Source organism: Phyllobates terribilis, unplaced genomic scaffold, assembly GCF_046119375.1.
Source record: "Phyllobates terribilis strain yellow unplaced genomic scaffold, ASM4611937v1 Scaffold_11__3_contigs__length_659146591, whole genome shotgun sequence".
Taxonomy (NCBI): Eukaryota; Metazoa; Chordata; class Amphibia; order Anura; family Dendrobatidae; genus Phyllobates; species Phyllobates terribilis.
The window spans coordinates 575,354,698-575,370,727 of NW_027362771.1; the positions used below are offsets into that span (position 1 = coordinate 575,354,698).

The 16,030-nt window shown below is 47.1% G+C and overlaps 3 non-coding genes across 3 annotated transcripts; all 3 read right to left on the minus strand.

Moving 5' to 3' along the window:
- Positions 1–4,360: 4,360 nt before the first annotated feature.
- LOC141168112 (U4 spliceosomal RNA) lies at positions 4,361–4,500 on the minus strand. The gene has a single exon (XR_012251863.1). It is a non-coding gene; the product is annotated as a U4 spliceosomal RNA (small nuclear RNA).
- Positions 4,501–5,289: 789 nt separating this feature from the next.
- TRNAK-UUU (transfer RNA lysine (anticodon UUU)) lies at positions 5,290–5,362 on the minus strand. The gene has a single exon. It is a non-coding gene; the product is annotated as a tRNA-Lys (tRNA).
- Positions 5,363–13,700: 8,338 nt separating this feature from the next.
- On the minus strand, positions 13,701–13,840 carry LOC141168065 (U4 spliceosomal RNA). The gene has a single exon (XR_012251819.1). It is a non-coding gene; the product is annotated as a U4 spliceosomal RNA (small nuclear RNA).
- Between the last annotated feature and the right edge of the window lie 2,190 nt (positions 13,841–16,030).

A 16,030-nucleotide genomic window follows, 5' to 3' on the forward strand; every position in this document is an offset into this window, starting at 1 on the left:
CTCCCGACCCTGATAAGATCACCGCAATTAAGGAATGGCCAAGTCCCTCCAGTGTAAAGGAAGTGCGGCAGTTCCTCGGGTTGGTAGACTACTACCGCAGGTTCATCCCCGGTTTCACCAAAAAGGCAGCTCCCATGCAGGACCTCCTGATAGGCCAGTCCCGAAAGGCCAAGAACCAGAAGCCGCCCTTCAGATGGGAGAAGTTGGAAGAAGAGTCCTTCCGCCAGCTGAAGATGGCCCTCACGGGGGATGAAATCCTGGCATACCCGGATTACAGCCAGCCCTTTATCCTCTACACCGACGCAAGTAACATCGAGCTAGGATCCGTGCTGTCCCAGATCCAGCAGGGCAAAGAGCGAGTAATCGCTTACGCCAGCCGAAAACTGCGACCCACCGAAAGAAACCCTGAGAATAACAGCTCATTTAAGCTAGAGTTCCTGGCAGTGGTGTGGGCAGTCACCGAACACTTTAAGCACTACCTCGCTTCTTCCCGGTTCGTCGTGTACACGGATAACAACCCGTTGACACACCTGGACACGGCAAGACTCGGTGCCCTAGAGCAGAGATGGATGGCCCGCCTGTCCAACTACGAGTTCACCATCAAATACCGGGCAGGACGCTCCAATACCAACGCGGACGCCCTGTCCAGGATGCCAAACCTACCGGACGTAGGAGAAGATCCAGAGGGACTGGAAGAAGTCGAACTCCCCGCGTTTCACCGTCATGGGACTATCCAGTATTCCCATCGGGTAAGGAGTAAGCAAGCCGCTACGTTTAACCCCTTGCCTCACTACAACTGGGAGGAAACGCAAGACAGTGACCCTGCCGTCCGACTGGTGAAGGAGATGCTGACTCGGCCAGAGGCTCGCCTTGACCCAGACGCTCCGGAGGAAGCCAAACAACTGTGGGCTGAGAAGAGTCGACTGTTCCTTTACAAGGGGAAGTTGTGCCGCAGAATGGTTAACTCCTGGACGCATGAACTAATCTGGCAAGTAGTGGTGCCACGAAGAGACGCAGCCATGGTGATGGAGGCATACCACGACGGGGCTGGACACTTCGGATGGAAGAAGTTGGAGTTCCTGCTGCGCGGGCGGTTCCACTGGGTAGGCATGAGGGGAACCATCGAGAGGTGGTGCAGAGACTGTGGCCCGTGCAACCTAAGAAGGAAGGACCGTGCCAGCCAGAAGACTCCCCTGCAGTCCATCGTCACCCGGCAGCCGTTGGAACTGGTAGCCTTGGATCATGTAAAACTGACCCCAAGCAGAAGAGGCTACGTCTACGCGTTAACCATCGTGGATCATTACTCCCGGTTCTTGGTTGTCGTCCCCGTCAAGGACTTAACGGCTCAAACAGCAGCTAGAGCCTTCCAGCAGCACTTCTGCCGTCCACACGGGTACCCGGACCAAGTGCTGACGGACCAGGGACCTGCCTTTGAAGCGGAGGTCTTCCAGGAATTCTGCAATCTGTATGGCTGCCGGAAGATAAGGACGACACCCTATCATCCGCAAACTAATGGACTTTGTGAGAAAATGAACCAGGTGGTAATGGATCTTCTGAAAACGTTGCCCCTGGAAGAACGCAGTCTGTGGCCTGAGAAGCTGCCCGATCTGGTGGACCTATACAACCACATCCCGGTAGGTTCCACCAACTGTACCCCGGCTTACCTAATGAGGGCGAGACCTGGTAAGTTACCTGTTGACCTGGAAATGGGAGTCCTGACACCCGAGGACACTTCACCAGAAGCAGACTGGGACACAGAGAGGCAGCAGCAGTACCGGAAAGTACAGGAGAGCGTGGAGCGAAGTCTCTGTCAAGCTAGGGAGAGACAAGAGAAAACTTACAACCAGTATGCTCCCGCTGTTCCCCTGGTGCCCGGAGAGCAGGTCTTGAAGAGGAAAAGACGGCTCCACAAGTTGGACGACCAGTGGGAGAAGGACCCGTACACCGTACTGCCCTCAAGCCACGAGAACCCGAAGGTCTGTACCATCAGTAAAGACAGAGGGGAGACCACATCCATTGTATCCCGGGATCACCTGAAGAAGTGTCCTGAACAGCTACGGAACCCTGAAGAGGAACAAGAAGACCATCGACCTGTAGAGGAAAGGGAAGATATGGTTAGTACTGTGCTCGGAGACTTCCCTCGGTCTTGGACTCAAGTCAATTTTGCAGTTGTGGTACCCGTACTCACCTTCCTCCAACCAGCATCCCAAGCACCTACGGAGCAACAGGTAGAGCTGGAAGAACAGCCGGTCCAGGAGGCAGAAGACCCCACACCAGCAGATCAGGAGGATCAACCCTCTGCTTGCAGTGAGCCTGCCATATCCCTAGTGAGCCAAAGGGCCCGTAGACAGCTGCCCAATTTACCCTTGACAGCTCCTACACCCTGTAGTTCAGGGCCAGACAGTCAGCTCCGTAGGTCCACTAGGGCCACTAGAGGCCAGTTACCCGCACGTTGGAGGATTTGAAGTGTATAAATTGTTTTATTTGTGGTTACCTGTTTTTCTTGTTGCTTGTGTATAATTATGTGTTTCTAGTTGTTTATAGGAGTCTTTGGTGGATTTACCGGGAATCCTGTGTACATAGTTGGAGCGTAACCCAGGACGGACTAAAGACTGTTAAGGACTCGGGGCAGGACAGACCCCTACCTGGTTACGTCTCCCTGTTTTAGTGAAATGGACACCTTGCTTTCTTCAAAGACTGCACCCGGTTACGGACATGCCGTGACCACCTTTATGTGTTTCTTTATTGTATTGTTATTGTTATATCTTGTTATGTTTTTCTAAAATATGTTTAGTCCCGGAGTACTAAATTTCACTAGGGGGGAATGTGACACCCCAGGAGTCTGGTTGCCACAGTAATAGAGATATTACGTCTGAGAGCAGGTGGGAGGTCTCTTGGTCAGGAATCCTATGCATGCCACACCTCCTGCCCAGTCCTGGGAGGGGAAGAACTTCCCCTATATAAACCTAGGGCTGAGGCAGGGTTAGTGAGTAGAGAAGAAGTAGAGACAGAGAAAAGAAGCAAATATAGGAACAGAACATCAGGAGCTCTGTGGGAGCAGTGTTACAAGGAGTCAGGGGCTGGCAGCTGCAGAGCTCGCCCTGACTGAGAAGATTTCTTACCGGACCCGGAGTCCGAGGCTGTGGGGACTAACTCCTACCCAGCAGCAGAATCCGTCAGGCAGGGGATTCCAGGTCCTCTGGCCAAGAAACCCGAAGGCACGGTCACACGCATGGGACCAGCACCGCCGTCGTGGAGCGGAAGCTACTAGAAGGCCCCGAGTCACCGGCCATACGGGTGAGCACCACACGGTACACTCAGGGACGTGGGCTACTTATACCCGCCTCTAGCAAGGTCGCCAGAAGAGTACAGTTAGTTTGGGAGGCCTACAACTCCGCCTGGCCAGGGGAGATCCCATCTGCTCAAGGACTGACCAGGCCCCAATCGCTAGCCAGTACTCCGGGAGGGTCTATCTTTGTCACCAGTAAAGACCCTGAACTACACCGTACCGTCTCCGAGTGGTTCCTGCTACCCCCATCATCCACGTCGGCTGCCCTGAGGCCATACCCCTCCCGTTGGGGGTTATACTATCACGCTGCACAATCCTACCACCGGCCTCAGCGGTCTGCCCTGCAGCAGCAGCTCCTTAGCTGTACTCAACGGGTGGCGTAGTCGTCCAACATCTACCGCTGATACATCGCCGCTCAGTTTGACTCCCTGGGCACGGACCGGGTCACCGCCACGAGACTACAACCCTCAACAGATCCGGCTCCGGGTAAGCTCCCGCGTGCGCAACGCAGCGCGACACAGGCCCAGGGGCGCGTCACTGACAAGAGTGCTGTGCAGCACATGGAGCAAATGCTTCATAATCTATTCCCTTTATATACATTCATCTCCCCTGAGGAGCCCCCATTACAGGACACCATCAGGGACTTATAATGATAACAACTAATAATAGTGAATGAATGGCACTGTATCATAGACACATAATAGTATCACATAGTGGCTGAATATCGCTATACCATGAACATAATATAACAGCAAACAGTTTTTGAATACCGCCAAACCATGAAAATATAGAAACACCAAACAATGACTTTATTACCGCCATACCATGACCACATAATAATAAAAACAACTAAAGCATGACTCCATATGGAGAAATCTCCGGGGAAGCAGCTGACTAGATAGTAATCCTGAAATTGATCCCGCACGTTTCTTTGCTGATTCTCTTGTCCTCAGGGAAGTGAAATGTCACTTATAATTCTCAGCCCCACATGTAACATACGGCTCCAATACAACTGTATACACGTAACTATCTCCGAGAAGCACTTCTTTTAATACTAACACCATTATTCAGTCTCCTGGAAGACTGTCAAAAATTGCCATGCTGACTGTATTACGAGCCCTCATGGCGGGGTATTGGGAAAAGTTTTCAACTAGCAATAATCACGCCTCGGATAAACCTCATGGGCTATGATACTGCCACTGCGCAAAGCTGGAGGCCATCTGTGAGGAGCTGCGGCCTCCGGATCTGGGGCTCTGTCTACACTGAGGAGAGACAAAGTCATTAGGGGCTGTGGGAGCAAAGGATTCTGGGAGTGGATATGCTAATAACACCCCTCCCCTAAGTCTGTAATGGAAGAAAGAAAAGCCCCCCAGGCTGGGGGAGGGGAGAGGGTTTATCCTCCATCTGACCATAGTGTCACCACCTCCTGCTATACAGACTGTCTGCTCCTGCGTCCTGGGGGAACCTTCACTTATGTGTTACAGGATTGCATTACCAGGAACTTCCTGATGATGGCGCAAGAAGAGCAGCTGAGAAGCAATACTGTCATGCTGTGACCATATAATAACAAATAGTGATTAAATACCGCCATACCAGGACCGCTTAATAACACCAAATAAAGACTGTATACCGCCATACCATGAGCACATTATAATACTAAATAGTGACTCATTACCGTCATACCAGGAACACATAATAACACCAAATAGGGACTGAATACCGCCACATAGTTCCTCTATACTGACTGTCCACAAGTTCCTACTACGTGGAATATGTAACGAGCCCTCACTTATGTTCTACTACATTACATTACCAGTGATCGCCTGTTGTTGGCGCCAAGAGAGCAGCGAACGAGAACAAGGTCACCACCCAAAACTAACTGAAATCAAAGAACAGTAACCGTGATATTTTCTTGAACAGTCGCCATCATTTGTCCTTCCCTAGGTCTCTTATATCCTTTAGAAATAGCGTTTATTGGTTTCATCTTTATTGAAAGCTTCTGCCTGAACAGGGACTTAAACCCTGGTCCCTCAGATTAAAAGTCTGATGCTCTACCGACTGAGCTATCTGGGCTTCTGTACATGATCACTGACACAATGACTTTCTCCTGTATTATCGGCCGTCTGCTCCTCCTTTCTGGTTACAGACTATCACCACTCACCACTATACGTTCTGTCCATTGGTTTCTACGTCCTGGAAGGGAACCGTCTCTTCTGTATTCCAGACCTGTCCAGCAATGCAGAGATGATCCCATAAGAGGGAACGATTGAATTGGAGGGAGGACGTCATCAGGGACTTATAATGAACTGGGGGTAGGGGAGGATGATATCAAGGATTTATAATTAATTGGGGGATTGGGGAGGATGCTGTACAGAGGCTTATAGTGAACCAGAGGGTGGGGAAGGAGTCTATAAGGGACTTATTATGAATTGGGTTGGGGGGGAAGACACTAACAGGAGGAGGACGCTATCAAGGACATATTATGAACTAGGGGTGGAAGAGAACACTATACAGGGACTTTTCAATGAATTGCCATCAGGGAGTCTGTTATCAGGGACTTATGATGAATTGGAGGCATATGCGGATTATAATGAGGGCAATCCGGGGGACCGCCCGGGGCACCGAGCCTGCAGGGGGCCCGCAGCTCCGGGCGGGGTGTCTAATGCCGGATTGCCCTCATTATATGTGCGGGCCGCCGCAGCACATACCGGTAGCAGTGGCGGGAGGGGGGGCCCCGGACCGCTCCCCCAGCAGCGACCGCCGCTACTTCTTCATCGGCCGGGCCAGCACTGCAAGCAGTTAACTTCCCTGTGCTGGCCCGGCCGCGTCACTGATAGGAGACACGGCTCTGTGCGCGGCCGTGTCTCCTAGCTGTGACGTCACGCAGTGCGCGCCCGGCCTGTACTGCTACTTACCACCGGAGTGGAGAGAGAGCAGGCAGGAGGAATGGAGCCGGGGGATGGTGAGTGTGTGTGTGTGGGCAGATGTGTGTGTGGGCAGATGTGTGTGTGGGCAGGTGTGTGTGTGGGCAGGTGTGTGTGCGTGTGTGTGGGGGGGCAGGTGTGTCTGTGTGGGCAGGTGTGTGTGTGGGCAGGTGTGTGTGTGTGTCTGTGTGGGCAGGTGTGTGTGTGTGTGTGGGCAGGTGTGTGTGTGTGTGTGTGTGGGCAGGTGTGTGTGTGTGTGTGGGCAGGTGTGTGTGTGTGTGTGGGCTGGTGTGTGTGTGTGTGTGCAGGTGTGTGTGTGGGCAGGTGTGTGTGTGTGTGGGCAGGTGTGTGTGTGTGGGCAGGTGTGTGTGGGCAGGTGTGTGTGTGGGCAGGTGTGTGTGTGGGCAGGTGTGTGTGTGTGTGTGTGGGCAGGTGTGTGTGTGTGTAGGCAGGTGTGTGTGTGTGTGGGCAGGTGTGTGTGTGTGGACTGGTGTGTAGGTGTGTGTGTGTGTCTGTGTGGGCAGGTGTGTGTGTGTGTGTGTGTCTGTGTGGGCAGGTGTGTGTGTGTGGGCAGGTGTGTAGGTGTGTGGGCAGGTGTGTGTGTCTGTGTGGGGGCAGGTGTGTGTGTGGGCAGATGTGTGTGTGTGTGGGGGGGGCAGGTGTGTGTGTAGGCAGATGTGTGTGTGTGTGTGGGCAGGTGTGTGTGTGTGTGTGGGCAGGTGTGTGTGTCTGTGTGGGCAGGTGTGTGTGTGTGTCTGTGTGGGCAGGTGTGTGTGTGGGCAGGTGTGTGGGCAGGTGTGTGTCTGTGTGTGTGTGTGTGTGTGTGTGTGTGGGCAGGTTAGAAAGTCTTGCCCTGTTGAACACTACACCTGACTTGAGGCCACCACCTCTTGGTTGTCCAATGTTCTTGCTTCTCTAGGGCTCTTCTCAGATATTCATTATAGATGGCTACGTGCGCCCCCCGCTATGTATAGATGGCTACGTGCGGCCCCCCGCTGAGTATAGATGTCGCCGTGCGGCCTCCTGCTGTGTATAGATGGCTACGTGCGGCCTCCCACTGAGTATAGATGGCGCTGTGCGGCCTCCTGCTGTCTCTGGGGGGAACGCCGTGCGGCATCTATACTCAGCAGGAGGCCGCACGTAGCCATCTATACGGTGCCATCTATACACAACGGGAGGCCACACGGCGCCATCTATACACAGCGGGAGGCCGCACGGTGCCATCTATACACAGCAGGAGGCCGCACGGCGCCATCTATACACAGCGGGAGACCGCACGTAGCCATCTATACACAGCGGGAGGCCGCACGGCACCATCCATACACAGCAGGAGGCTGCACGTAGCCATCTATACACGTATACTCAGCAGGAGGCCGCACATAGCCATCTATACGGTGCCATCTATACACAGCAGGAGGCCGCACGTAGCCATCTATACACGTATACTCAGCAGGAGGCCGCACATAGCCATCTATACGGTGCCATCTATACACAGCGGGAGGCCGCACGGCGCTATCTATACACAGCGGGAGGCCGCAAGGCACCATCCATACACAGCAGGAGGCTGCACGTAGCCATCTATACACGTATACTCAGCAGGAGACCGCACATAGCCATCTATACGGTGCCATCTATACACAGCGGGAGGCCGCAGGGCACCATCTATACACAGCGGGAGTCTCAGTGCTTTGCAAGAGCAGTCAATAAATTCTGCTTGACTAATTCTGAGCACCATAAAGTCTGGTTCGCTTCTAACCTGCTGTCTTCATTTTCAGCTTGCTGAATTCTAACTCATTTACTGTCATTCGAGACGATGCCTTTGCTGGTCTCTTTCACCTTGAATACCTGTAAGTGCTCCACTTAATGTCATATTTTTGATTCTGTTCTTCTTCATCTTTTGGCATGTGCAATTGTATGAGCAAGTATTCATATGAATTTATGACCTACTTAAACCTTCGAGGACCTTAAATTTTATTCAATCAAATTTTTTTCCAGTTTAAAACTATGGGACATATATGTGCCTTGGTCCTCAAAGGGTTTTTAAAGGGGCTGCAAACATAAATACGAAAAAAAAATTCAATTAGTGCTTTTTGTGTTCATTTAATTTTTATTTGAAGTCCATTTTTTTATATACCTTGAAATTAAGCCCTACCCCATGGAATGAAGCCCTACCTACATGACATCTGAGAGCTACATGGATCCCGCTTGTGAGGTGCCTGTCCGTCACTACTATTCAGTTTTAGGGTCCACTCACTAAGCCATATATTCTCTCATGCAAGAGAATAGGGCCAATTATGCTAATGACACTCGGCTCAAACTCTGTCAGAGCTTCAACTGAGTGTGATCCGATTCTCTCGCAGCACAGATATGGATAACTTAATTTCTCCATCTTCTCCATAGTCTCTGTGAGTGTTCATCGGACTGCACTTGGATGACATCCGAGTGCAGTCCAATGTTTTACGTGCGCCCATAGACTTGTATGGGTGCACATGGTCCGAATATCGAATGAGATTATTTTCTCATGCCAATAATAGCAGATCTGCACTTTCCCATAGTATAACATAGGGCCGAGTCCTATCCGATAAAACATCACATAGCATTCGGCCATGTTCTACGACAGTGTGAGCGAGCCCTTAGAGTCAAGGAATATTTACATGCAGATGATGATATTACTCTCCAAGTGTATATTTTTTTAAGCGAGTTCATAGTAAATGCTTTGCCTTTTTGACATGTGATCAACTAAAGAACAAGAAAGATTTAGGACCTCCCCTATAGAGAAATGGAAAATAGTTTGGAGGACTTGCATGTCCTTTTTTATTTATTTATTATGAGAAAATCATAAAAGATCCAGTTTTTTAACCATGCTGTGACTTTCTGCTGAGGGAGAGGGAGAGAGCTGCCCTATTCAGAGTCTGTAATAAGACCTGCTGACAAAAGTGTTGAAGATACAGTCTAATGTGAATTAACAATGAAAAAAAGTTAATTTCACAAATGGCTTGTATTTTCTTAATACAAACTTTTTTTGTGTTTACAGCTCCTTTAAAGGGAATCTGTCATCAGGTTTTTGCCACCTAATCTGAGAGCAGCATAATGTAGGGTTAGAGGCACTGATTCCAGTAATGTGTCACTTACTGGGCTGCTTAGTGTTGTTTTGATAAAATCAATGATTTGGCAGAAGGTAATTATCACTAGATGACTAGTAAGTTCTGTAGGACCCCACCCCCATCACTGATCAGTAGATTTCTGTGTACACTGAGCATGGGCAGAAAGCTGCCAATCAGTGGTGTGGGTGGGGCTATACAGAGCGCAGCATTCAGAGAGCTGCTAGATCTGCAGCAGATGAAACGGTGATTTTCTCAAAATGACAACAAGCAGCTGAAAAAGTGACACATCGCTGGAATCAGGGTATCTGCCCCTATATTGTTCTGCTCTCAGATGAGGCAGCACAATTAATATTGTGCCAAATTAATTTCCCGTGAACTATCACAGGGGATCATGTGACATGTCACGTGATAAATCAGGTGGGGGGGGGCCGTGCCTTCTAATCTGCCCGGGGCCCTTGCTACTCTTAATCCACCCCTGATTGGAGGGGTTGAGTGGAGAATGCCATAAGGGACTTTTAACCCTCCGTCAGGGGCAATATGTTTCATAACGAGTTTAGGGGCACAGGCTAGAAAATTGGCTATATTTTCCTTTTTTTTAAATTTCAATGCTCTAAAAGTGATCAGTTACCTTAATAGGAATGTAATAAATGAGAATCCACATAATCAGGTGGAAAAAAAAATGTTTACTAACCAGAAAAGTAATATGTTTCAAAGTGCACACATTTTGCTACTTGCAAAACAAACCCGACAGTTTTCTTCAAAAACTATTAGTAAACATAAAATTTAGATAAGCAAAATAAATTATAAGGTTGCTGAAATAGTACTGTACTCAAAATCAGTTACTATCAGATGTTAGCGGTTCACCTGTAAAAGTACACTTGCAGAGCAATGAGCATGATTTGCAGATCATTTCTGCATGAGACAGGCAAATAGCATTTTTGCAATTTTTCCATGCATAATTTGAGAGTCTCCTGAGTCCTGTGCAGGTGTTGCATCTCTGCCTTTTGGGTGGTGGGGGAGCTGGTGATTCTTCGCGTTCATGTTCTGTGCGAAATTTTCTCAGCCGCATTTGCATGCTAGAGGGTATTCCAATTGTTTTCACACTTCTTCTGCGAAGCTCTGCAATGACCAGTTCATGAGCCAATGATTTAGATAGAGTCTTCTACGCTGTGATCCCAGCTGGTTTCCTATGTAAATAACGAGAGAATTTATTCCTGCCTCATTTAGCATAGTGAAAAAAATTACCATTGGCCAGCGCCTGACATTTCTACACACGCTGAGAGTAGCACACATCTGATCTGCAGGGTCTACACCACCCTTGGTTTCGTTGTAAAACGTTATCATTTCCGGCTTATTTTGTGCTTCAGACCGAGGATCGATCACATCATCATGATCATGAAGAGAGGATACAAGAATAACATTTTAGTTCTTGCGTGGGACATAGGACACTAAAACTTTCCCATCACTAAATCCAAACATACTGTGGTATTGTTCTCTCCCTTTCACATTGATAAACTGTGGCGGCAATTGTGTTTTATTTTTTCGCACAGTACCCACATATGATATATTTTTGGATTTCAAAAAATCAATCAAACCCACATCAGTAAACCAGTTATCTGCAGTTATATTCCTCCCCGAACCATACAAAGGCTCAGCCATTCGCTTTCCCACCTCACTCGGTGTGTTGCTTACACAATATGGACCTGCTGGCTGTTTCCCCGCATAAACTTCCATATTGTAGGTAGAAGTAATCCTGGAGTCAGCAAGGGAAACATTTTTTAGCCCATATTTGTTTGGTTTAGATGGGATATATTGCCGAAAGCCACATCTACCACGAAATCCCGGGAGCATTTCATCAATAGTGACATTTTGACCTAGACAATAGCTTTTTTGACAGGTTTGGACAAATTTTTCAAATATCTCACGAATCGCAGCAAGCCGGTCATATTTTTTTCGCTCAGTTCTGGTACTTCTGTCGTCAAAACGAGGACACCGCATTATAATTTTGAATCTCTTTCTATTCATTACCAAGGAAAATTTCTCAATGCCGTCCCCATCTCTACCCCAGAGCTCCTCCAAACTCTGTCGGTTTGCCCTATAGGCGCCTGCAAGATATAGCAAACCAATAAACGCCCTCAGTTCAATTACATCAATAGGGTTGACATCTCGCTTTCTAATGAAACTGTCCCTTATGGTGTCCATGTACTGATTTGTATATGTCACAATTGTGACCAGAATGTCATCAGTGAATAAACAGTTCCAGCATTCCATTTCATTTTTAGCATTCCATTCCTTGCAGTTCCTATGACACCTGGAAGGTGGCTCAAAATGTTATGCGAGCGTGTGTGAGAACGTTTAGGGGGTGGCTTTTTTATCCATTTTGTTGTTTTATCTTTGCCCAAATAATATGTTTCTATGTCTTGAGCATCCTCCGCACTCTCTCCATCTTGATCTGTATCAGACACATCTGGACATTCTTCCACATCATCTTCTGAATCAATGTCACTTTCTTCCCCTAAATCTTCTAGCTGTAAGGGGTCTGTCTCATCATCATCAAGCAGTATATTTTGCACTTGCTCAACATGAAGGGCATTTGACAAGTCAAATATTCTCCTCGCCATTTCAGAAGAAAAGCTGAAGCAAGAGAGAGAATATGTGTTAGGGCGCCATGTGCCTGAGAAGCACACTCTTATTTCTAACAAAACCTTCTATGACAAATCCACAAATTTAGCACTAGCTATTCATAAAACAAGCTAAAAAAACAATTGGGATGAATAAAAACAGCAAATACTAACCGTCAAAGGTGTGACGCATTCAGGGGCTGATATCTGATCTCCTGAAGCTCTGCAGCACAAGAGGCTTCTCAGGTTTCACACAGCCTTTAAAGTTAGGAAGGTACTGGGAGGAGGGTGTTTCCCAGACAAACCACTGAAAATAGAGAAATGAAACTGAGTGAGCTGCGCCTGTCAGATCAGATGCCCCTGACGGAGGGTTAATTAATTGGTGGTGGTGGGAGGATGCTATCAGGTTAGCAAAGCCCACTAGGGGTACAAGAATCCAATGAATTTAAGTAGGGGTAAGCCGGATCAGATTTGGTAAATAAAATCTCACTTTTAATATTCAAGATTAAAATATGGGTACCAATATCTCACAATGACATATACAGATATAAAGTGACAAAGTGAACTTGTCCTCAATTATAAAATAGTTGGATCTTACCATTAGAAGTTTTCAATCAGCAAAAACATCACACAGGAGGGAGAAAAGGGAAATAAAGTCAGACAGGTAAAGCTACGTTCCCTGTCGTGCCCAATGCAATATCTCCCCGTCCTGACAAGGACAGTGCCCGAGTGCGACCTATCCCTCTAATAATGTCCTTGTACAAACCCTCCATACGCATTTCATCAACCTGTAACGGGAGACTCCTCAGGGGAGAAGAATGTATATAAAGACAATAGATTATGTAACAGTATCACAGCCCCTTTATGTGGCAGAGTGCTGACAATAGCAGAGTGCTGACAATAGCAGAGTGCTGACAGAGTGCTGACAGAATGCTGACAGAATGCTGACAAGAGTGCTGACAGAGTGCTGACAGAGTGCTGACAAGAGTGCTGACAGAGTGCTGACAGAATGCTGACAAGAGTGCTGACAGAATGCTGACAGAGTGCTGACAGAATGCTGACAAGAGTGCTGACAGAGTGCTGACAAGAGTGCTGAAAGAGTGCTGACAAGAGTGCTGACAGAGTGCTGACAGAATGCTGACAAGAGTGCTGACAGAGTGCTGACAGAGTGCTGACAAGAGTGCTGATAGAGTGCTGACAGAGTGCTGACAGAATGCTGACAGAGTGCTGACAAGAGTGCTGTGCAGCACATGGAGCAAATGCTTCATAATCTATTCCCTTTATATACATTCATCTCCCCTGAGGAGCCCCCATTACAGGACACCATCAGGGACTTATAATGATAACAACTAATAATAGTGAATGAATAGCACTGTATCATAGACACATAATAGTATCACATAGTGACTGAATATCGCTATACCATGAACATAATATAACAGCAAAAAGTTTTTGAATACCGCCAAACCATGAAAATATAGAAACACCAAACAATGACTTTATTACCGCCATACCATGACCACATAATAATAAAAACAACTAAAACATGACTTCATATGGAGAAATCTCCGGGGAAGCAGCTGACTAGATAGTAATCCTGTAATTGATCCCGCACGTTTCTTTGCTGATTCTCTTGTCCTCAGGGAAGTGAAATGTTACTTATAATTCTCAGCCCGACACATGTACCATACGGCTCCAATACAACTGTATACACGTAACTATCTCCAATAAACACCTCTTCTAACATTAACCACCTATTCAGTCTCCTGGGAGACTGTCAAAAATTGCCATGCTGACTGTATTACGAGCCGTCATGGCGGGGTATTGGGAAAAGTTTTCAACTAGCAATAATCACGCCTCGGATAAACCTCATGGGCTATGATACTGCCACTGCGCAAAGCTGGAGGCCATCTGTGAGGAGCTGCGGCCTCCGGATCTGGGGCTCTGTCTACACTGAGGAGAGACAAAGTCATTAGGGGGCTGTGCGAGCAAAGGATTCTGGGAGTGGATATGCTAATAACACCCCTCTCCTAAGTCTGTAATGGCAGAAAGAAAAGCTCCCCAGGCTGGGGGAGGGGAGGGGGTTTATGCACTGATATAATACCGTTATACCATGAGCGCAGAATAACACAAAGTAGTGACTAAATACCAACTTACCATGATCTCATAATAATGCCAGATAGTGAGAGAATACTATCTCTGGGCTCGGCCTCTCCGATCATTTATAGACACCCGCATCCTGTGTAATACCAGGTCCATCAGGTGGTCAAAAAGGGATGTTGTAATCTGTGGCCCTATAGAGGCCACAATGTAAGGAACTGTACAGGTGACCTAGTTGTGGCACCATCAGAGGAGATCACCGCTAGTCCTCCATGCTGAGCCTCCTCCCATAATATTAGGCCTGTTGTGCTGTATATTATATTATATCACCTATATATCATGGAGTCATTTCAACATTTTTTATTCAATTTTATTAAAAGTTTCTGCCTGAAAAGGTACTCGAACCCTGAACTAAAGATTTAGGACTATTTCAGGCTGGACCTAACTCGCTTCCATTAGCCTCTGAGCACTTCCAAAGAGTGAATGCAACCACGGTCTCTTATAAGAAGGTGCATAGACAGGTTTTTTTAAGCCCTTTTACAATGTAACCACTGCAGCCAATCACTAGCCACAGCAGTAACCAATGTGACTGGAGACTGACAGTAGTGATCACACTTCTGTACGGCCAAAATAGGATGTACAGAGATGGGCTGTTTCCTATTTATGGAGGCGAATATTAAGCAATTGCAGGTTTAAGTCCCCTAAGGGGACTGATAAAAATAAGATCATGCCCATCTGTGCGTCCAGAATAGGATGTACAGAGGCTGCCTGTATAGAGGTGAGTATTAAGCAATCGCAGGTCCAAGTCCCCAAAGGGGACTGATAAAAATAAAATCACTCCCCTTTTACAAATATGTAAAAAAATTAGCACATTGGGTATTGCTGGGTTTCTAAATATCTGAACTAATAAAATATTTTTATCCCAAATGCTACAAGCCGAAACCGAAGAAAAAAAAATCTAAATGGCAGAATTGCAGGGGAGGTTGGGGGAGGGGTCATGTCACCTCCCAAAATAAAGTGGAATTAAAACAGATACGAAAGTGTTGGAGGCCAACAGGTACAATATATATATATATATATCATAGGAATGACTGAACTTTGAGTGCTGGATATTTCCAGGACTCTATCAAGAGACACTAGGTACAAGGTTGTGAACCTGCTAGGCGAAAAGGCCGGTGTTCTTTGTGTGATGTCCTTTGTTTTAGTGATAAAGTAAAGGTTGCATCTACATATGGAATGAGTATAGGCCCTCCAGCCTCCTGGATGATACAGGTACACACACCTTCTGTGGTGAACTTGAATACAGATCCTGTTTTTGTGTCCTAGTGTAATCTACATATGTACACTGCCCCTGTGGATTTGAATTGTATACCATTGCTCCTGAGGTAGACATCCTGTCTTCAGCCTATGGATATGTATATTGGTGCACAATGCTTTTGATGAACATCTTGGAGCCAGCCCAAATGGAGTTGAACCTACACAAGGACTTTCTTCCAGAAGTACAAGAGTGCCATCTGCAGGAAGGTGTTGACCAATGCAGCCAATGACAATGCTCATACTACCCTGAAGATGATTGGATATTTGCCACAGAAGATACCGGAGAAGAAGGGCGGAGTCGTGGGTTGTATGTGGGTGTGGATGTGAAATTTTTAGTATAAATGAAGTAGAGTCAAGACTATCTCTCTCTCTCTGCCATGAAGGATCATTGCTAAGTATACTTATAATTGTATTTGTATTTTCTCTAATTAGAGGACATTGAAGAAAGGTTCTATTGTGAAATTGTTGATTGAATTGCCTTATTATTATCTTATTTTTCTTGTCATTAAACATCTGTATTATTTTCCCAAAACTTGAGTTATTGATTATATAGGAAAGGTTCAGGACAGGATATAGAACGGGAAATCACCACCTACAGAAAGTCATATGGACCCCAAAATGGTACAATATAGACTACACCTCGCCCCGAAAAAAACAAGACCTCGTACAACTCTA